This window comes from Lissotriton helveticus, chromosome 7 (assembly GCF_964261635.1).
Source record: "Lissotriton helveticus chromosome 7, aLisHel1.1, whole genome shotgun sequence".
Taxonomy (NCBI): Eukaryota; Metazoa; Chordata; class Amphibia; order Caudata; family Salamandridae; genus Lissotriton; species Lissotriton helveticus.
Window position 1 is genome coordinate 5,481,938 of NC_136068.1, and position 24,312 is coordinate 5,506,249.

Below are 24,312 nucleotides of genomic sequence, written 5' to 3' on the forward strand. Positions count from 1 at the left end.
GCACGTCTTGAACCTAGTGAACAGGCCATGGTGAGCGCACGTCCTGCACCTAGTGAACAAACACAAGCCATGGTGAGCGCACGTCCTGAGCCTAGTGAACAAGCACAAGCCATGGTGAGCGCATGTCCTGAACCTAGTGAACGAAGACAAGCCATAGTGAGCACACGTCCTGCACCTAGTGAACAAACACAAGCCATGGTGAGCGGACGTCCTGAGCCTAGTGAACAAGCCATGGTGAGTGCACGTCTTGAACCTAGTGAACAAACACAAGCCATGGTGAGCGCACGTCCTGCACCTAGTGAACAAACACAAGCCATGGTGAGCGCACGTCCTGCACCTCCTGAACAAGCCATGGTGAGCGCACCTCCTGCACCTAGTGAACAAACACAAGCCATGGTGAGCACACGTCCTGCAGCAAGTGAACAAACACAAGCCATGGTGAGCGCACGTCCTGCACCTAGTGAACAAACACAAGCCACGGTGAGCGCACGTCCTGCACCTAGTGAACAAACACAAGCCATGGTGAGCGCACGTCCTGCACCTGGTGAACAAACACAAGCCATGGTGAGCGCACGTCCTGCACCTAGTGAACAAACAGAAGCCACGGTGAGCGCACGTCCTGCACCTAGTGAAAAAACACAAGCCACGGTGAGCACACATCCTGCACCTAGTGAACAAGCCATGGTGAGTGCACGTCCTGCACCTAGTGAACAAACACAAGCAATGGTGAGCGCACGTCCTGCACCTAGTGAAAAAACACAAGCCACGGTGAGCACACATCCTGCACCTAGTGAACAAGCCATGGTGAGTGCACGTCCTGCACCTAGTGAACAAACACAAGCAATGGTGAGCGCACGTCCTGCACCTAGGGAAAAAACACAAGCCATGGTGAGCACACGTCCTGCACCTAGTGAACAAACACAAGCTATGGTGAGCGCACGTCCTGCACCTAGGGAAAAACCACAAGCCATGGTGAGCACACGTCCTGCACCTAGTGAACAAACACAAGCCATGGTGAGCGCACGTCCTGAGCCTAGTGAACAAGCACAAGCCATGGTGAGCGCACGTCCTGCACCTAGTGAACAAACACAAGCCATGGTGAGCACACGTCCTGCACTTAGTGAACAAACACAAGCCATGGTGAGCACACGTCCTGAGCCTAGTGAACAAACAGAAAACATGGTGAGCGCACGTCCTGAACCTAGTGAACGAACACAAGCCATAGTGAGCACACGTCCTGCACCTAGTGAACAAACACAAGCCATGGTGAGGGGACGTCCTGAACCTAGTGAACAAGCCATGGTGAGCGCACGTCTTGAACCTAGTGAACAGGCCATGGTGAGCGCACGTCCTGCACCTCGTGAACAAGCCATGGTGAGTGCACCTCCTGCACCTAGTGAACAAACACAAGCCATGGTGAGCACACGTCCTGCACCAAGTGAACAAACACAAGCCATGGTGAGCGCACGTCCTGCACCTAGTGAACAAACACAAGCACCGGTGAGCGCACGTCCTGCACCTAGTGAACAAACACAAGCCATGGTGAGCGCACGTCCTGCACCTAGTGAACAAACACAAGCCACGGTGAGCGCACGTCCTGCACGTAGTGAACAAACACAAGCCACAGTGAGCGCACGTCCTGCACCTAGTGAACAAACACAAGCCACGGTGAGCACACGTCCTGCACCTAGTGAACAAGCCATGGTGAGCGCACGTCCTGCACCTAGTGGACAAGCCATGGTGAGCGCACGTCCTGAATCTTGTGAAAAAACAGAAGCCATGGTGAGCGCATGCCCTGCACCTAGTGAACAAACACATGCCACGGTGAGCACACGTCCTGAGCCTAGTGAACAATCTATCGTGAGCACACGTCCTGCACCTAGTGAACAAGCCATGGTAAGCACACGTCCTGCACCTAGTGAACAAACACAAGCCATGGTGAGCGCATGTCCTGCACCTAGTGAACAAACACAAGCCACATTGAGCACACGTCCTGCACCTAGTGAAAAAACCCAAGCCACGGTGAGCGCACGTCCTGCACCTAGTGAAAAAACACAAGCCACGGTGAGCACACGTCCTGCACCTAGTGAACAAGCCATGGTGAGCACACGTCCTGCACCTAGTGAACAAGCCATGGTGAGTGCACGTCCTGCACCTAGTGAACAAGCCATGGTGAGCGCACGTCCTGAGCCTAGTGAACAAACAGAAGCCATGGTGAGCGCATGTCCTGCACCTAGTGAACAAACTCAAGCCACGGTGAGCACACTTCCTGAGCCTAGTGAACAATCTATCGTGAGCACACGTCCTGCACCTCGTGAACAAGCCATGGTGAGCACACGTCTTGCACCTAGTGAACAAACACAAGCCATGGTGAGTGCATGTCTTGCACCTAGTGAACACACACAAGCCACACTGAGCACACGTCCTGCACCTAGTGAACAAACACAAGCCATGGTGAGCACACGTCCTGCACCTAGTGAACAAACACAAGCCACGGTGAGCGCACGTCCTGCACCTAGTGAACAAACACAAGCCACGGTGAGCACATGTCCTGCACCTAGTGAACAAGCCATGGTGAGCACACGTCCTGCACCTAGTGAAAAAGCCATGGTGAGAGCACATCCTGAGCCTAGTGAACAAACAGAAGCCATGGTGAGCGCATGTCCTGCACCTAGTGAACAAACACAAGCCACAGTGAGCACACGTCCTGAGCCTAGTGAACAATCTATCGTGAGCACACGTCCTGCACCTAGTGAACAAGCCATGGTGAGCACACGTCCTGCACCTAGTGAACAAACACAAGCCATGGTGAGCGCATGTCCTGCACCTAGTGAACAAACACAAGCCACACTGAGCACACGTCCTGCACCTAGTGAACAAACACAAGCCATGGTGAGCACACGTCCTGCACCTAGTGAACAAACACAAGCCACACTGAGCATACGTCCTGCACCTAGTGAACAAACACAAGCCATGGTGAGCTCACGTCCTGAACCTAGTGAACAAACACAAGCCATAGTGAGCACACGTCCTGCACCTAGTGAACAAGCACAAGCCACAATGAGCACACGTCCTGCACCTGGTGAACAAACACAAGCCATGGTGAGCGCACGTCCTGAACCTAGTGAACAAACACAAGCCATGGTGAGCACACGTCCTGCACCTAGTGAACAAATACAAGCCACACTGAGCACACGTCCTGCACCTACTGAACAAACACAAGCCATGGTGAGCGCACGTCCTGAACCTAGTGAACAAACACAAGGCATGGTGAGCACACGTCCTGCACCTAGTGAACAAACACAAGCCATGGTGAGCATACGTCCTGAGCCTAGTGAACAAGCCATGCTGAGCACACATCCTGCCCCTAGTGAATAAGCCATGGTGAGCACACGTCCTGCACCTAGTGAACAATTACAAGCCATGGTGAGCAAACGTCCTGCACCTAGTGAACAAACACAAGCCATGGTGAGCGCACGTCCTGCACTTAGTAAACAAGCCATGGTGAGCGCACGTCCTGCACCTAGTGAACAAACACAAGCTATGGTGAGCGCACGTCCTGCACCTTGTGAACAAGCCATGGTGAGCGCACGTCCTGAGCCTAGTGAACAAACGGAAGCCATGGTGAGCGCACGTCCTGCACCTAGTGAACAAACACCAGCCATTGTGAACACACGTCCTGCACCTAGTGAACAAACACAAGCCATGGTGAGCACACGTCCTGCACCTAGTGAACAAGCCATGTTGAGCGCCCGTCCTGAGCCTAGTGAACAAACAGAAGCCATGGTGAGCGTACGTCCTGTACCTAGTGAACAAGCCATGGTGAGCGCACGTCCTGAGCCTGGTGAACAAACACAAGCCATGGTGAGCACACGTCCTGCACCTAGTGAACAAACACAAGCCATGGTGAGCGCACGTCCTGCACCTAGTGAACAAGCCATTGTGAGCGCACGTCCTGAGCCTAGTGAACAAACAGACGCCATGGTGAGTGCACGTCCTGCACCTAGTGAACAAACACAAGCCATGGTGAGCACACGTCTTGCACCTAGTGAACAAACACAAGCCATGGTGAGCGCACGTCCTGCACCTAGTGAACAAGCCATGGTGAGCGCACGTCCTGAGCCAAGTGAACAAACAGAAGCCATGGTGAGCGCACGTCCTGCACCTAGTGAACAAACACCAGCCATTGTGAGCACACGTCCTGCACCAAGTGAACAAACACAAGCCATGGTGAGCGCACGTCCTGCACCTAGTGAACAAGCCATGGTGAGTGCACGTCCTGAGCCTAGTGAACAAACAGAAGCCATGGTGAGCATACGTCCTGTACCTAGTGAACAAACACAAGCCATGGTGAGCAAACGTCCTGCACCTAGTGAACAAACACAAGCCATGGTGAGCGCACGTCCTGCACCTAGTGAAAAAGCCATGGTGAGCACACGTCCTGCACCTAGTGAACAAACACAAGCCATGGTGAGCACACATCCTGCACCTAGTGAACAAACACAAGCCATGGTGAGCACACGTCCTGCACCTAGTGAACAAACACAAGCCATGGTGAGCACATGTCCTGCACCTAGTGAACAAAGACAAGCCATGGTAAGCACACGTCCTGAGCCTAGTGAAAAATCTATCGCGAGAGCACATCCTGCACCTAGTGAACAAGCCATGGTGAGCGCATGTCCTGCACCTAGTGAACAAATGTCAATGTCAATGTCATAAGTTTGTATAGAGCGCCATTATCACCGCAAGGTCTCAAGGCGCTTGCAGCATAAGAACCGGGTAGGAGGAGACAAACACAGAACGGGCCTCACAGCAAAGAACAGGGGCCCCCTGCTAGGGAAAAAGCCATGTTTTCAAGGCTTTACGAAATAGCTAATGCTCATTAATAGAAAGAAGGTGAGGGGGTAACTTATTCCCGAGAGCAGGTGCGAGAAATGAAAAGGAGCGTTGCCCATAGAGGTTCGCACGCGGGGTTGCATTAGTAAAGACTTGAGGCTAGATCTTAAGGCCCTCTTGGGGGCATACCAGTTCAGTTTTTTTAAGATACCGGGGCCCCTTATTATACAATGCATTGTGGGTCAAACATAGGATCTTAAATTGACTTCTTTGCCGTATGGCGAGCCAGTGTAGTTGTTTCAAACATGGAGCGGACGCTGTTCTAGGCGGCAGATCCAGCACCAATCTAGCCGCCGTATTCTGCAAAGTTTGTAGTTTTGTCAACAGGTCCTCATTCAGGCCGTGGTACATGGCATTACCATAATCAAGAAGGCTAATGATCAGGCCCTGGACCAACGGCTTCCTGGCTTCAAGCGGAAGCCATCTGAAGATCTTTCTGAGGCCACGCATTATACCATAGCAGGTGCACGTCACCTTGGCTACATGATGTTTCAAGGACAGAGCGCTGTCCATTATAATTCCAAGGTTCCGGACTACCGACTTAGGGGACGGGCAAGCTCCCAACTCGGATGGCCACCACTCTGGCGTCCAACATCTGTCTGCTTTTCCAAACAGAATGATTGCGGTCTTGCCCGCATTGAGTTGGAGTTTATTCGCCCGCATCCAGCTGCTGATCTCAACCATGCATTTTTTTAAATGCAGGCAGGTGTCAGCAGGATCTACCCCGCATGTGATCAGCAGCTGCGTATCATCTGCATATGACACCGTTCCAAAGCCAAAAGATTTGATTATTTTAGCCTAGTGTCAAGTACAGATTAAAAAGCAGCGGGCTCAAAATCGAGCCTTGAGGCACGCCTACCGTGACCGGGTGACTACGGCAGCCAGGGAGTCGACTCGAACGGTGGTGAGGCGGCCAGTGAGATAATCCTCAATCCAACCCAGTGCCCCTCCTCGGACACCAATCTCCCACACCCGATGTTTCAAAATACCGTGGGAGATGGTGTCAAATGCTGCGGAGAGGTCTAGGAGGATGAGTACAGCTGAATCGCCCCTATCCACCGTGAGTCTGATGTTATCCACAATCTCCACTACAGCGGTCTCAGTGCTGTGCGCGGCCCGAAAGCCAGACTGGGAGGGGTCAAGAGCTCCACTGGCTTCTATGTAGGCCGTCAGTCGGTTGTTCACAAGGAGTTCCAACACCTTACCAAAAAAAGGCAGCAGTGATATTGGCCGGTAGTGGGAAGGTAAAGCAGGATCATCAGATGTCTTCTTCAAGATAGGCTTTACTTGGGCCTGCTTCCACTTAGAAGGGACCTCAGCTTGCTCCAGAGAGGCGTTAAAGATGGCTGTAAGGTACTCGGCTAGCAGGGGCATGATTTTCGTGCAATGTCGTGGCGGGAAAGGGTCCATAGGGGAGCCTGACTTTATTCTGCTAAGACCTTCAAGAGTCTCCTTGACCGTGATCGGCGTGAATTTTGTCAAGTAGAGATCTTGGTTATCGATCATCTCAGGTGGCGGCGTCACCGAGCTATTATCTGGGATCGGTTGGTCTGAATCTAGAGTAGGGAAAGCAGAATATATTAACTTGATTTTATCCTCAAAAAATTCTGCCATTGACTCAACCCATTTTTGGGAGGGGCTAAACAGGGATTGTTCAGCACGAGAGGACGTAAATTCATTCAATATTTTAAATAGTTCTCTGTTTGAATTAGCTGAGATTTTTATCCGCGGAGTTAAATACTCCTTCTTTGCCAATTTTATTTTGTTCATGTAGCCTGAATGAAGTAACTTGTATTTAGCTCTGTCCTCCTCGGTTCTGGTTTTCCGCCATGTTCGCTCTGCGGCTCTACTAGCCAGTTTATCTATCTTAAGATTGGTGGTAAACCATGGAGAAGCCACCAATTTGGCTTTGACGGTGGTTTCCGGAATGACATGATCTAAAGCTTGTAGAATGGAAGACTCCTGGGGGCATATTACCAACAACTAGCGATAATTTTTGTCTCTAACTTGTTTAGAGACAAAAATTATCGCCGCAAATCGGCGATTTTTATCGCAGATAAACCTTGCTATTAGCAAGGTTTATCGCAAATGAGATAAAAAACGGCCGCAATGCATGAATATCGCTGAAAAGTCAGCGATATTCATGCATTACCGAGCTAATGCTCTTAGCTATGTTATCCACCTCCCATTGGATAACATGGCTAAGAACTGCTCAGGGCAGGTGTTAGTTTTTGGAGATATTCGGGCTTAGCGCGAATATCTCCAAAAGTTGGTAATAGGAGATAGCGATGTTAGCGACTGTTTCCAGTCGCTAACATCTTGGCACGCCCACTTTGCATGTCATTAGTGATAAATATCACTGACATGCAAAGTGGGGCCCATGATGGTCGCTATCTCCTACTAGCTGTCGCTAACTGGTGTTAGCGACAGCTAGGTAATAGGGAGATCATTTTATCTCCGCTTTCTTGGCTTTTAAAGCCAAAAAAGCAGAGATAAACCCCCTTGATAATATGCCCCCAGATTATCTACCCTTTGCTCTAATGGAAGAGCCGAATTGTTTACATGCTTAAAATGAGCTAAAAATGCTTCCGGGGTAAGTTTCCGCCATGGGCGGATCCGCACTCTTGTGCCACTCACAGGAATGGCCGGAATTTTACTTGGGAGATTAAACTTTAAAAGATAGTGATCCGTCCAGATCATTGGGAGGGGATCAGCAATGCTTAATCTAGGGGAACTAGTAAAAATTAATTCAAGAGTGTGGCCCGCACAGTGGGTGGGGCCGCTGACTCGCTGAGACAGGCCCAGGCTTTCCTTAGTCCTTATTAGGAGACATGTCTCTGGATCTACGGAAAGCTCTGCATGATAATTAAAGTCGCCTAATAAAATAAAATTCTCCATGGGTAGGGCGTGGGTGACTATTATTTCTAACAATTTGTTAACAAAACCTGTTTTAGCGCCCGGGGGCCTATACACTAGTGCAACTCACCAATTATCCGCACGGGAAAGCTGTGTGTTCACGATCATGATTTCGAGTGTGGCACTGGACAGAGAATCTAGTAGCTTGATCTTAATGGCGGATCTGGCTGCTATTGCTAAGCCACCCCCCTTTTCCCCACCCTGTCCAGCCTTGTAACAAAATATTCAGAAGGAAAGGCAGCCACTATGTCTGAGGCCGCCGAGCTATGGAGCCAGGTTTCTGTCAAGAAGCAGAGTTCCGGCTTGTCTGCCTCGAGTAGGCTCCATAGCTCCGTGGCATGCTTGGGTATAGAACGAGCATTAAGGTAGAGTGCAGTAATAATCGCACATTCTACAAGACCATTCCTAACTGGTGACTTTGGCGAGCTTGTTAGCAGTCTGGTCTCTATACTACCCTTTATGATGGGTGTAGGGAGGTTTCTAGGCGGCTCCCATAGGGGGAGCTTCCCAGGGAGTGTAGCTGACTGTGTCAGCTGGGAGCTCAAGTGTGACTTGACGGCTTTACCTTGATTCCACCTCTTTAATTCCCTGCTGGTATAAGTTAACATTGTAGCTCCGTTGTGTAACAAACACAAGCCATGGTGAGCGCACGTCCTGCACCTAGTAAACAAACACAAGCCATGGTGAGCGCATGTCCTGCACCTAGTGAACAAACACAAGCCATGGTGAGCGCACGTCCTGCACCTAGTGAACAAACACAAGCCATGGTGAGCGCACGTCCTGCACCTAGTGAACAAGCCATTGTGAGCGCACGTCCTGAGCCTAGTGAACAAACAGATGCCATGGTGAGTGCACGTCCTGCACCTAGTGAACAAACACAAGCCATGGTGAGCACACGTCTTGCACCTAGTGAACAAACACAAGCCATGGTGAGCGCACGTCCTGCACCTAGTGAACAAACACAAGCCATGGTGAGCGCACGTCCTGCACCTAGTGAACAAACACAAGCCATGGTGAGCACACGTCCTGCACCTAGTGAACAAACACAAGCCATGGTGAGCACACGTCCTGCACCTAGTGAACGAACACAAGCCATGGTGAGCACACGTCCTGCACCTAGTGAAAAAGCAATGGTGAGCACACGTCCTGCACCTAGTGAACAAACACAAGCCATGGTGAGCACACGTCCTGAACCTAGTGAAAAATCTATTGTGAAAGCACGTCCTGCACCTAGTGAACAAGCCATGGTGAGCACACTTCCTGCACCTAGTGAACAAACACAAGCCATGGTGAGCGCACGTGCTGCACCTAGTGAACAAGCCATGGTGAGCGCACGTCCTGCACCTAATGAACAAACACAAGCCATGGTGAGCGCACCTGCTGCCCCTACTAAACAAACACAAGCCATGGTGAGCGCACGTCCTGAGCCTAGTGAACAAACAGATGCCATGGTGAGTGCACGTCCTGCACCTAGTGAACAAACACAAGCCATGGTGAGCACACGTCTTGCACCTAGTGAACAAACACAAGCCATGGTGAGCGCACGTCCTGCACCTAGTGAACAAACACAAGCCATGGTGAGCGCACGTCCTGCACCTAGTGAACAAACACAAGCCATGGTGAGCACACGTCCTGCACCTAGTGAACAAACACAAGCCATGGTGAGCACACGTCCTGCACCTAGTGAACGAATACAAGCCATGGTGAGCACACGTCCTGCACCTAGTGAAAAAGCAATGGTGAGCACACGTCCTGCACCTAGTGAACAAACACAAGCCATGGTGAGCACACGTCCTGAACCTAGTGAAAAATCTATTGTGAAAGCACGTCCTGCACCTAGTGAACAAGCCATGGTGAGCACACTTCCTGCACCTAGTGAACAAACACAAGCCATGGTGAGCGCACGTGCTGCACCTAGTGAACAAGCCATGGTGAGCGCACGTCCTGCACCTAATGAACCAACACAAGCCATGGTGAGCGCACCTGCTGCCCCTACTAAACAAACACAAGCCATTGTGAGCGCACGCCCTGCACCTAGTGAACAAACACAAGCCATGGTGAGCGCACATGCTGCACCTAGTGAACAAACACAAGCCATGGTGACTGCACGTCCTGCACCTAGTGAACAAACACAAGCCATGGTGAGCACACGTCCTGCACCTAGTGAATAAACACAAGCCATGGTGAGCACATGTCCGGAGCCTAGTGAAGAATCTATCGTGAGAGCACATCCTGCACCTAGTGAACAAGCCATGGTGAGCACACTTCCTGCACGTAGTAAACAAACACAAGCCATGGTGAGCACACGTGCTGCACCTAGTGAACAAGCCATGGGGAATACACTTCCTGCACCTAATGAACAAACACAAGCCATGGTGAGCGCACCTGCTGCACCTAGTGAACAAACACAAGCCATGGTGAGCGCACGTCCTGCACCTAGTGAACAAACACAAGCCATGGTGAGCACACGTCCTGCACCTAGTGAACAAACACAAGCCATGGTGAGCACACGTCCTGCACCTAGTGAACGAACACAAGCCATGGTGAGCACACGTCCTGCACCTAGTGAAAAAGCAATGGTGAGCACACGTCCTGCACCTAGTGAACAAGCCATGGTGATCACACCTCCTGCACCTAGTGAACAAGCCATGGTGAGCACACGTCCTGAGCCTAGTGAACAAGCCATGGTAAGCACACGTCCTGAGCCTCATGAACAAGCCATGGTGAGGGCACGTCCTGCACCTAGTGAACAAGCCATGGTGAGCACACGTCCTGCACCTAGTGAACAAGCCATGGTGAGCACACGTCCTGCACCTAGTGAAAAAACCATTGTGAGCACACGTCCTGCACCTAGTGAACAAGCCATGGTGAGCACACGTCCTGCACCTAGTGAAAAAGCCATGGTGAGCACACGTCCTGCACCTATTGAACAAACACAAGTCATGCTGAGCGGACATCCTGCACCCAGTGATCAAGCCATGGTGAGCACTCTTCCTGCACCTAGTGAACAAGCCATGGTGAGCACACTTCCTGCACCTAGTGAACAAGCCATGGTGAGCACACTTCCTACACCTAGTTAACAAACACAAGCCACGCTGAGCACACATCCTGCACCTAGTAAACAAGCCATGGTGAGCACACTTACTGCACCTAGTGAACAAACACAAGCCATGGTGAGCACACTTCCTGCACCTAGTGAACTAACACAAGCCATTGTGAGTTCACGTCCTGCACCTATTGAACAAACACAGGCCACACTGAGCACACATCCTGCCCCTATTGAACAAACACAAGCCACACTGAGCACACATACTGCACCTAGTGAACAAGCCATGGTGAGCACACTTCCTGCACCTAGTGAGCAAACACAAGCCACACTGAGCACACGTCCTGCATCTAGTGAACAAGCCATGGTAAGCACATGTCCTGAACCTAGTGAACAAACACAAGCCACACTGAGCACACGTCCTGCACCTAGTGAACAAACACAAGCCATGGTGAGCTCACGTCCTGAACCTAGTGAACAAACACAAGCCATGGTGAGCACATGTTCTACACCTAGGGAACAAACACAAGCCATGGTGAGCGCATGTCCGGCACCTAGTGAACAAGCAATGGTGACCACACGTCCTGAACCGAGTGAACAAACACAAGCCAAGGTGAGCGCACATCCTGCCCCCAGTGAACAAGTCATGGTGAGCGCACGTCCTGCACCTAGTGAATAAGCCATGGTGAGCACACGTCCTACACCTACTGAACAAGCCATGGTGAGCACATGTCGTACACCTACCTAGTGAACAAGCCACGGTGAGCACACGTCCTACACCTAGTGAACAAGCCACGGTGAGCACATGTCCTGCACCTAGTGCACAAGCCATGGTGAGCACACGTCCTACACCTAGTGAAAAAGCCCTGATGAGCACACGTCCTGCACCTAGTGCACAAGCCATGGTGAGCACACGTCCTACAGCTAGTAAACAAGCCATGGTGAGCGCACATCCTGCACCTAGTGAATAAGCCATGGTGAGCACCCGTCCTACACCTAGTGAACAAGCCATGGTGAGCACACGTCCTACACCTAGTGAACAAGCCATGGTGAGCACACGTCCTGCACCCAGTGAACAGATACAAGCCACGGTGAGCACACGTCCTGCACCTAGTGCACAAGCCATGTTGAGCACACGTCCTGCACCTAGTGCACAAGCCATGGTGAGCACACGTCCTGCACCTAGTGAACAAGCCATGGTGAGCACACGTCCTACACCTAGTAAACAAGCCATGGTGAGTGCACATCCTGCACCTAGTGAATAAGCCATGGTGAGCACCCGTCCTACACCTAGTGAACAAGCCATGGTGAGCACACGTCCTACACCTAGTGAACAAGCCATGGTGAGCACACGTCCTGCACCCAGTGAACAGATAAAAGCCACGGTGAGCACACGTCCTGCACCTGATGCACAAGCCACGGTGAGCACACGTCCTGCACCTAGTGCACAAGCCATGGTGAGCACACATCCTACACCTAGTGAACATGCCACAGTGAGCACACGTCCTACACCTAGTGCACAAGCCATGGTGAGCACACATCCTACACATAGTGAACAAGCCACGGTGAGCACACGTCCTACACCTAGTGAACAAGCCATGGTGAGCACACATCCTGCACCCAGTGAACAGACACAAGCCACAGTGAGCACACGTCCTGCACCTAGTGCACAAGCCATGGTGAGCACACGTCCTACACCTAGTGAAAAAGCCATGATGAGCACACGTCCTGCACCTAGTGCACAAGACATGGTGAGCACATGTCCTACACCTAGTGAAAAAGCCATGATGAGCACACGTCCTGCACTTAGTGCACAAGCCATGGTGAGCACACGTCCTACACCTAGTGAACAAGCCATGGTGAGCGCACATCCTGCACCTAGTGAATAAGCCTTGGTGAGCACCCGTCCTACACCTAGTGCACAATCCATGGTGAGCACATGTCCTACACCTAGTGAAAAAGCCATGATGAGCACACGTCATGCACCTAGTGCCATAGCCATGGTGAGCACATGTCCTACACCTCGTGAAAAAGCCATGATGAGCACACGTCCTGCACCTAGTGCACAAGCCATGGTGAGCACACGTCCTACACCTAGTGAACAAGCCATGGTGAGCGCACATCCTGCACCTAGTGAATAAGCCATGGTGAGCACCCGTCCTACACCTAGTGAACAAGCCATGGTGAGCACACGTCCTACACCTAGTGAACAAGCCATGGTGAGCACCCGTCCTACACCTAGTGAACAAGCCATGGTGAGCACACGTCCTGCACCTAGTGCACAAGCCACGGTGAGCACACGTCCTGCACCTAGTGCACAAGCCATGGTGAGCGCACGTCCTGAGTCTAGTGAACAAACAGAAGCCATGGTGAGCGCATGTCCTGCACCTAGTGAACAAACACAAGCCACGGTGAGCACACGTCCTGAGCCTAGTGAACAATCTATCGTGAGCACACGTCCTGCACCTAGTGAACTAGCCATGGTGAGCACACGTCTTGCACCTAGTGAAAAAGCCATGGTGAGCGCACGTCCTGAGCCTAGTGTCAATTGGGAACAGAATACAACATTACGCTCTCCTTAGAATCCTGAGATCTTCCACTCAGCGACTGTCGGTGGTGCCAAAATGTGCTCGCTCTCGCATAAGGGCCACTCCTTTCAGGTGGTGGCCTCACAGCCATGGAATAGCCTGCCGCCCTCCTCAAGACAGGTTCAGGATCTCCTCAGTGTAGGAGAGTAGGATCTGCTTACTATGGTCGCCCCCACTTTTTGCGGGTGTTTCATTGTTTTTTTACTTTAGTCTGGCTGGGGCCCTGCTATCCAGGACCCCAGCCTAGCTGCTTCCTCTCTAAATTGATTGCATGTATTTTAGGTACACTCCGGTTTGGTTACTGGGGTATCTTTGTGAGTCCCTAGTATATGGTACCTTAGGTACCAAGGGCATAGGTACCCCAGAGGCCTACCAGGGGCTGAAGCATGTATTATGCCACCCCTGGGAAGCCTTCCAATATGACACCACATGACTGCTACTGTAGCCTGGGTAAGGTGGTGCACATATAAACCTATCAGTCACTCCTATGGCAGGCCTTATCAATCCTGAAGGCGGGAGCCCGATTCACAGAACTAACTTAAGACAAAATCCTAAACTTACTACCATTTCGGTATTCACAGAAGTTAGGAGTCCTACCTTTAGGACTCCTAAATGCCTTCTGTGAATACCGAAAGTCTTAAAGTCAGGATTTTTCTCAGTTTAGGAGTAGTGAAGTTAGGACTCCTAACTTCTGTGAAGACCGGAATGAGTAAGTGCCGGTGAGTTTGCTTTTGGGAGGAACATGGCGGCAGCAGGCTAGCTGCCGCGGTACTCCGCTCTGAGCACCTGCAGAGCGGTGCTTCTCTACTAACATCGAAAGGAAGAATGAGGGCGTTTTTTTTTTTCATCGTGTGAAAGCTAAGGAAAGCTCTAAATCTAATCCTTAAATCAGGAAATATTGGAGTTATTTTTCCGGAGAACACGCTGTTTTTCAAAAAAATCGGCTCCACAGGACTGTCGTTTCTGAATAGGGTAGTGTAAGTCTTTTTTCCCTCTCCGTGTGTTGGGAGAAGGGCGTTTTCTCATCTGACTCGTCGTCTCCTCTGCAAACTTCGCCGTTTAGCTTCTGGCTCTGGCACAGGGCCGCCCTGGAGCTCCGCCGCGGAAGATACTTGCGGTCTCTCCGTAGGGACCGTGTGGAAGAAGCGGAGCAGACCTGATAGCGGCAGCCTCACCCCTTGCACCAGCAGCAGCCACAGCATCGGATGTTATATCGCAAGCAGCTCAACAATTAACGCCGATAAAACAGGTGAAGGGGAAGCAAAGAGGGGGGGCAAGTTTGTGGCAAGTTAACTCAGGTACCCTCAGACTTAGACTTGGGAACCATCGGAGGGAGGGGGGTTCCCCGCGATTGCGTGCAGTCTGAGGTACTTAACAAAGGGCACAGAGGAAAGGGTTCGAGCAAACATCACAACCGAGGGGGGAAAGTGAAAAACGGGAAAGGGGTCGGAAGTGCATTCCCAGGGGCAGGGGGTCAGTCGAAAGTCAGCCCAGAGATCAAGAGCCCGCTCCCAGAAATTGCTGAAGGGGGTATCGAATGGTTTAAGATAGTGAGTGACTCAAAAACCCCCTCTAAAATATCTTCTTACCTTTCCAATGATGTGAAAGCCAAGCGAGCAAAAAAAACTAAGGCTGCAAAAACTGTCCTGGACACCAGTTCTAAGATAACACCGTCGCTCCGTTCCTATTTTAAGGCGATCCCTCAAGTATTGGACCTGGTACAAAATATTTCTACCCTTACAAGCATACCCTTAGACCAGCAAATGGAGACGGATCAATCCGGTTGTTTGGATGAGGACGCTCCTGTGATCAACAATGATAAGATGTCTTGTATTGACTCCACAAAGAGCCTTTTCTTGGCAGACGCCAATAGTGCCCCTAGTACACCCAATCATACGGCATCCACGGCAGAGGTGAATGCCGGCAAAGGCATCTGCATCGGAGAGCCCTCAACAGATTTTCTCTTGTTACCTGAAACCCCCAGTGTATCAAGCAATTTTGTTGAGCTTGAAGTCCCATTAGAAAACCAAAACCAAACCCAGAGCCAAGAGGAGGGTCCCGATTTAAATTTATATTCGAATTTGAATATTTCTTCACAGATAATTCCTAATCTCCTTTCCACTAGTGCTATGTCATCTAGACCTCCCGTTTCTGGTATGGACGCTTTCCCAGATCTCACGGTCTCATCTCTATTGCCCATGCTCTCGAACTTGTCAGCAGATATAAAACGGGAGTTCGACGAGTCAACGAAAATTCAGAAAGAAATTAGATCTTATTGCAAGTCCCTGGACAGCAAGATAGATGGCCTATTTTCGAGAACTGGAGCGCTTGAGGAGACAGTTGCTGTGATCTGTCTTGAACTGGACAATGCTAAGGAAGAGATCACAAAACTAAAAAGAGAGGACACTGTCCTGGCTGATAGGCTGGAGATTTTGGAGAATAACTCTAGGCGCTCTAATATTCGTATCTTAAATGTGCCAGAAGGTAGTGAAGGCTCAAATATCAAGGCATACATCATCCGATTCCTACAAAAATCTCTTAATCTGGATCACACGGAAGAGGAACTAGCTCTAGATATACAACGAATACAGAGGGATCCCTTTAGATTAAGTACACAGAGGTCTAAACCACGCAAGATATTGGTAAACTTCCACACCTATTCTTTAAAGGACCAGATTCTCAACCTAGCACTTAAGCAAAAATTCCTGTTAGGAGATGGCTTTAACTTTCAAATACGATCTGATCTATCAAGGGCCACCTTAAATAGGCAATGGGAATTAGGCAGGAGGATGGAGGCATTTAGAAATCTAGGCGCAACAGTACAGCTGAGATTTCCAGCAGCCCTGAAGATTATGATGAATAATAAGATGTTTAATATCCACACGGTTCAGGCTGCAGATGACCTACTGATGACCTTTGGAGCCGCAAAGGGGGCTGAAGGCGGCTCGGGATAAAATAACGAGGGCCACACTATTTTTTTTTTTTTTGTCTCTTGTCCTTCCCTTTATCTCTTTGACTCCCCCCCCCAAAACAATTCTGTGTCCCCCCTTAGTAAAATAATGGAGGAGGGTGAAGTTAATAAGGAGAAAAGGAGAAAAAAAAGGGGAGGAAACTATTAGAGAAATAAGGAAAATAGGAGAAGGATAGAAGCAAGGGAAAAAGATAATGGAAAGATAGGAGAAAAAGAGGAGAAAAGGAAGTGGAAAAAAAATGTTACAAAATAATAATATAAATAAATTAAAAAAAAAGGGAGAGGTCGAAAGACTAAATATTCACACGAAGTTAATTTGCACAATGGGGTGTTTTGATACAAAAAAAAAATTTGCGATATCCAAGTTATTAGTATAATGGAGCACTATGTAGCCCTCTACACTATAAGATACGCTCTTGCAGGGGCTTAGTAAAGAGTTAGGGGTACCGAAAACCGGACATGTTTCGGTTAGATAGAACAAGGGTTCCTCAAGGGAGGGTGGGGGGGGTTTCACTTGGGTGTTGGGGGGTGGGAGTAAAAAATAAAAAATTCCTCATTTCCAATTCAGCTGTAGACTGTCTCATTATTTTGCTCTTCAGTATGGACAGGTATAATATTTTTAGGCATAGTATTTCAGTTGTCAGTTAATGACCACATGATGGGTCGAATTAATCTTACTTGTCTTGAGTATGCTTAGAATTCTCTCCTGGAATATTAATGGCCTGCGCACCAAACCTAGGTCTAACAGGATTATTCAATATTTACGGGACTCGGATGCGCATGTCATAATACTCCAGGAGACACACCTGGTTGAAGTCGAGCTGTTAGACGTAATAAAAAAGGACAAGTGGATAGATCTGTCTGTTTCAACTTCGCAAACAACTACCACCAGAGGGGTCTCGATTTTTAAAAAAAAATCAATCACCACAAAAATCATAAAGCAGAAGGTTGACTCCGCATGCAGATGGGTCATTGCCGCAGTGGTCATAAATGGATCACATTTCACCATTGTAGGGTATTATGGACCTAACCGGGACGACCCATCAGCTTTAGAGACATTATTCTCTGAATTATTGCACTTCCCAGAACCGGTCATAATGGCAGGAGATTTTAATATCGTGCTTAATCGTCTGATTGACAAGACTCCGTCTAGCCGACAACAAACATTCTCCAAATCCAGAGCTTTTTTACTTAAATCTATGAATCAATATGGAATTCTAGATATCTGGAGAGTAAGAGCAGATCAAAAACCTGCCTATTCATTTCATAATTTTAAATATCACCATCAATCTAGGATCGATTTCATCCTAATCAGCAAAACTTTGCTTGACTCGGTAAAAAATATTGCTTATCTACCGTCACATTTGTCAGATCACAGTGCTGTCTCTCTAGAACTTGTAGGCTTGATCAGACCTCCGAACAGGACATGGACGTGCGATCGCTCCCTTTTTTCATCTCCGGATGATCTCGCATGTATTAAGGCAGAAGTACAGGAATTCTTTCGCCTCAATATAGGCTTTGCTAATCCCAGTATTGTCTGGGACGCTTTTAAGTGCTTCCTGCGAGGTGTTATTAAGAGTAAAACTATATTCCGTAGAAAGCAATTGTTAGAAAAGCATTCCCTGGGGAGGCAGAGGATGTCTGACTGACCACCCCGAGGCCCACCTTTCCTTAAGGAATTGGCCGAGCGCCGTCGAGAGGCCTCCTGGGTGAGGGCCCTCTCCTAGAATCGTCACAGCAGAGTAATCACAACACTACAAAGGGACCCCACACAAGAGAGTACTTCTTAGAATCTTTATCAGCATTAATGATTGGTTCCTTCGGTAATATGTACAACGGATCGAGGGATCCTCAGAGTCTCGGTAATAGGGGGGAAAAGGGTAGCGGGACAGTCTTAATACCAGTCTGGCACGGGGGTACCCTCCGCTCAGTTCTCAATCCTCGAGCTGGGGGGTTCCGTAAGGGTTGGGCCGCGGCAGCGCCAGCAGGCTCCAAAGATGGTTTCAGCGAGGTTGAGCCGCGGCAGCGCCAGCGCCAGCAGGCTCCGAAGATGGTTTTGGCGTGGTTGGGCCGCGGCAGCGCCAGCAGGCTCCGAAGATGGTTTCGGCGAGGTTGGGCCGCGGCAGCACCAGCAGGCTCCGAAGAAGGTTTCGGCGAGGTTGGGCCGGGGCAGCGCCAGCAGGACTCCAAAGGTTCAGGGTTCCAAGTAGTGAGTTCTTCTCGGGGTCAGCCGCGACAGCGTCAGCAGGGCTCTCGTATCCAGGATACAACTACTGACCCATCCCAGAGCTGCCCCAGATATACGTCTGGAGCCCTTTGATGTCCGGACCCTCGCGCCTGGGGGTCAGAGGGGCCGGGATGAGAGGGTCCAGACACCCAGCAGGGGGTGGAGCCAGCGCCCAAGGAGGCCGGAGGGCGATCGAAACCAGGCGTCCGGGGACGGCTGGGGGGGCCCATCGAAACTCCCCTCCTCCTGGATCCGTCAAGTGGCCGCTTTACCACCTGGTTGGATCCTGGTGCCTCGATGTCGAGGCTTCGCTGGGGCTGTGGCCGAGGTCGGGCCGAGGCCACATGGTCCGGACGTGTAGGGTCCAAGATAGAGTCGGGGCCTGAAATGGTGGGCCGGAATCGGGGTTGGATCCGCAGAGTGGGGCGAGCATGGGTCACCGGGTTCCCGAGGGGGAGAGCCGGGGGTCGCCAGGGGTGGTGGCTCTCGTGAAGTTCGGAGGGGATAGTTTTAGGCCGGGGGATAGGGGTTGCTGTTGTCCAGGGCCCGCTATGCAGGGGAAGTGGGACCACGCCACGAGGCCGGGTCCAACAGCAATACACCTAAGAAGTTGAATCTATAGAAGCCAACCTGTCACTGATCCAAGCTGAGCTGGAGGCCTGCAATAATGTCTCTAACTCAGCTACATCGGATAAGCAGGAAAAACTACTAGAGCTTAAGGGGCAGTTGGCTTCTATCCTCAACCAGCGTATTCTCCAGAAGTGGGAAGCTAGCAAGTCAGCCAATTTTGAATTTGGAGAAGGGGCTGGTAAATTACTAGCCTGGAAGTCCAGAACTGATCGGAGTCGGAACAACGTAGATTTTATTAAAACCAGGGCTGGGACCGTATCATCAGACGCAGAAATAAGATCTGCCTTCAAGGATTTTTTCCAGAATATATACCAGGAGGATATGAATACCTCATCTGATAGAATAAAGGAGTGGCTGGAAGGCATTTCTTTACCATCTCTATCCGCAGAACAAAGTTTAGCTTTGGATAAGAGGATCACGGAAGAAGAGGTGATATATGTAATAAAAAACAGCAAGGGAGGTAAAGCGGTGGGGCCCGACGGCTTGCCGTCCGAAATATATAAACACCTAATAACTGAAATTTCTCCTCTTCTTGTAGATATATTTAACTAAATTTTGCAGGAAGGAATCTTACCCCCTACCTCCTGGAATAATGCTTCCATTACACTCATCCTGAAACCAGGTAAGGTCGCTACCGACTGCGGTTCATACCGTCCCATTTCAATACTTAATGCGGACTACAAAATCTTTACGTCCCTTTTAGCCAAGAGATTGAGCCAGGTGGCTCCAGAAGTCCTACATTCCAATCAGAAGGGCTTCTTGAAGGGTCGCCAGCTCTTTGAGCTGACGAATGACCTTATAGGAGCAATCGATATGGCGACAACTTCTGCGCCATTGGCAATTCTCACGCTGGACGCCACCAAGGCCTTCGACAGGGTCAATTGGTTGTACCTGTCGGGGGTCTTGGAAAAGTTCGGTGTGGGATGCTCTTTTCGTAGAGCAGTGGATCTTATATATCATAATCCAACTGCCTCCGTTTTGGTTAACGGAGGACTATTTGAGCTATTTACCATCACAAGGGGCACACGTCTGGGGTGCCCCTTATCCCCTCTGCTTTTCGATCTTTATATTGAGCCCTTTGCGCAGAAAATCCGCCAGGCTAATAACATCAAGCCTTTTAAGTACAGAGATTGGGAAAAAAATTGTGTCACTGTATGCCGATGATGTTATGATCATGACTTCGGACATCTGCACCGCATTTCCAGCAGCCATAAATTTAGCATTGGAGTTCGGGGAAATTTCAGGGTACGAGGTTAACGCATCTAAGACGGAAACAATGGCTTGGAACAGCGATCTAACAGGTTTCAATGGCCAACTTAGTAGTAATCTCAGATATCTTGGTTTAAGAATCATTAAAGACATCAATTTGATTGCATCTACAAATTTTACAATAGTTGCGAAAGAATGCCGGAAACTAATGGAGTCTTGGATGCATCTACCTCTGACGGTTCTGGGACGTGCAAACTTGGTGAAAATGTCAATTTTACCTAAGTTAACTTTTATTTTTAACACTATACCATTATTTTTTGACACATCATTAGTGGCGAAGATGCAAAGCAGTATCTCTTCATTTATATGGAAAAAGAAAACTAACAATAGCGTGGAAGAAATTAAGGCGACGTAGGGAGAAAGGTGGCTTAGCTGGTCCCGACCTCCAGATATATGCCTGGGCCTTTCAGATGACACATGCACGAATGCTGTTAAAAATTCCAGCAGACCAAGGAATAGGGTCGATGTTTAAGGCATTGTTGCAGGGGGAAGAAGTCAGGCAGTCAGGCTTCCTATTCAAGTTTGGCGACCCAACATTTTTTAAGAAGATCAAATTAAAGGTGCTGCAGGGTCTTGCAAGAACTTGGTACAATATAAGGTCTGTAACTAAATTAGGATACTATTCTAATAGATCTCCAATATGGGATCTCCCTGTACCCCCTGGCTGGACTACAGATGCATTGGTAATCCCACTAAAAGACACTGGAATTTCAACTTGGGGTGACTTATTCGTGGATGGAGTCTTGCTGCCATGGGAACATCTAGCGAGAAAGACAGGTCCAAGCCTGTCTAGATTAAAGTATCTGCAAATCTCAAGTTGGACTCAAGCCCAAGCGCAGCTAGATAGACCCGCTCGGCTTCACAATAGACCTCTAGGTGAAGGCAACCATCTGGAATCCCTCATGTTAGATAAACCAACAGCAGCAAAGAAAGTCTCCCTATGGTACAATTTAATCTTGGAGGAGATTGACGGGGATTTTCATCTCCCCGTAAAAGAATGGGCAGAGTGATTGACACAGCATCTGGGCTTTGGTAATTCCACAAATCGGTCGCACCCCTACCAGTTCATACTGAGTTTGCGTGTCATATCCACTGTCTGTTTTTCTTTCTTCCCAGTCCAGAAACTCGACAGATTACAACCATGGTGGAGATGAGGACAAATAAAAAAAAAAAAAAAAAAAGAAATGAGTAAGTGCCTTCTGTGTATACCAAAATGGTAGTAAGTTTAGGATTTTGTCTTAAGTAAGTTCTGTGAAGCGGGCCCATGGTGTTTAGTTTTGTGTGAGAGGGTGCCCGTGCATGAGCAGGACCCCTCTGCAGCCTTCAGAATCTATTCTCTGAGGCTGCTCTGTGATGCAGCCAGACCATATACTCTTAAGTGCATATAACCTCGCTGTAAATGCTAACTTTGAAATCGCTGCATGGAAATATGTCGTGTTTGGTGTCAAACACTTTGGAATCCTCCCCCCCCCCCCCCCCCCCCCCCGCCAGTCCTGGTGGTGGGGGTAGAATTCCACCCTTCTAGAGGGAGAGACATGTACACACTGGTCTATAGTAATAGTTTAAAAGAGCCCTAGCATCACAAAATGGATGCTGCAGCCACAGACACGAGTCTGACCTCCTGCTGCTGGACGAAACTCTGGCAGGGGAGGCCTGGACAATAGGTTACCTGTCACAGGGAGGTGTAACCACCTCCCAGACAGGCTTGAGTGTATCGGGGCTGTTTGGGAGCACTGTGAGAGTGCATTGATGTCTGCACTGGGGGTACATTTGGTGTCCCTGTGCATAGGCCAGTTCAAACTGATTGCAGGGTCTATCAGCCCCTGATCTGGCATGAACCTGGACAGAGGAAATGGGTGTAGCCACCCCTCTTTCCAGAACCTCCCATAGGTGGGTCCCCAGAGTATGTCCAACCCCTTTCTTTAGCATAAGTAAGGAACCCCTGGCAACAGGACTTTAGATTACACCTGGACGAAACTCTGAAACTGAATCCTGGAACTTCGATGCTCTACTAAAGACTAGAGGAAGGAAGAATATCCCCTGGGGTCAAGGAGTGACTCCCCTGCTTGGCAGGCACCAACAAAGCATTTGCCGGTCTGCATCTCTGAAGCTCCCGACGGCCTCTGAGGTATTTGCAGCCCAGGAAGAGGATTTCCAGACTTCTCAGAGTCCGACACGAGTCCCCAGCAAAGCTGAGACCCGCAGCCCTCACGAGTGACGTGGAACTGGAACTCCTGGACACCGTGCACATTTGCTAAGTGCATTGACTTCCCAATCTTTCCCGAAGTTATGCTTTGGGTTACTTGTAGCCCAAGCCCCGAGCACCATCTGCTTTGAGGATAGTGGCCTACACTCCACAAGTGTCCCGTGAGCCTGCTTCTTGCAATTCCGCTCAGGGCTCCTTTGCGATCCCTGGTCGCCATGATGGCCATGCTTATTTTCCTTGGGCTTTCATGGTTGCTCCAGATGTGCCCTGACTCCCTACCAAGTGGTGAGCCCCACAGACCTTGCTGGTCTGCACCGAAGCCTATCTCTTCTTTCTGCGTGGGTTGCTTTTGCCAAGGCTTGTTTAGGGCAATCCGGAAACCGGCACCGCAGCACTCGACATCCTTTGTGGCACAGCCCGACTTCAGGTCCTCGTCATCGATGCCTCCTGGTCCTCGTGGCTGAATAGTCAAGTTTCACCTCTTTCACCTGAAATCACATGACATCTGTGGGCATCCGCCTATCGTGCTCCTGATCACTGGCTAATGACCCAGACTCTGTCCCCTCTGCTTTCATGTTCTTCTCATCTTCAATCCAGGCTTGGATCACACCGGACACTTTTATCTACGGCAGCAGCAGCACTTTGCAGGAGATCACCATTGAAAACGACGACGAAACCCGACACCAAAAGACACCTATGCACCCGGCTTCCCTGGGTGAGGTAACACAAGTACTCTGGTGCTTCCGTGGGTAACCTCCTAGTTCTACAGGGGTTTGCTCCAAGTTCTCTTCTAAGTGTCCTTTATCTTCAAAATTCCAACCGCGACTTTCCCCATAGAAGTTAATGGTGATTCTCGGCATTGATTACACACTGCATGCGTCCCCCGTGGGTCTCCGGTGTCACTACCTTGGGTGGTTCCTTGTGGTCCCAGCGGTTCTACAGGCTCTATGCCTTGTGTCTATGCAAGTCATGGTTCTTATACCACTTTCTTAATATATGGTTTGGTACGCCCCTAGGGCTCAACGTATATTGTGCTAATTTACTGTTTGATATTAAGTTTACTGAATATACTTTTGCCTCTAACCTCATAAGGAAATTTGAGGGATGTGTTTAGAATAAATACATATATTTTAGATATATACTTGGTGTGGTTCTCCTTTCATTTGGTCATTCACGATATTATAGACTGGTAAAACAAGCTGCTTTACATTCCTTCGAGACTTAGCCTGAAGGCTCCTCTCTATAGCTACCACTAGGACAGCTCTCAATAAAGGTTGTCTTTAACCTACCATCAATAAGGGTCATTTGGACTGGTGCAAGGTGCCCACTGGAAGAGTGGACAGCATATGCCAGGCCAACTTCTCACACTCAGCTTTAGGAAAAATCTTTCAACTTGTTTTTCCAGCCTCAGTAGAGATCTCCACGTCAGCCTGTGTGCACTGTCTCGTCTCCGGGTCCTTTCTTAGCGCCTGGACACTCTGTGGAATACCCGCGCGCTTTATAAGTACCAAGTAACATAACAAGTAACAGAGGGCGGGCAGTAGGCAGTCGCTCTGTTGCACT

The 24,312-nt window shown here is 49.6% G+C and overlaps 1 protein-coding gene across 1 annotated transcript in view; it reads left to right on the top strand.

Moving 5' to 3' along the window:
- LOC144766558 (poliovirus receptor homolog) overlaps positions 1-24,312 on the top strand; it is a 151,151-nt gene that overhangs the window by 85,586 nt on the left and 41,253 nt on the right. The gene's annotated exons all lie outside the window — the stretch shown is intronic.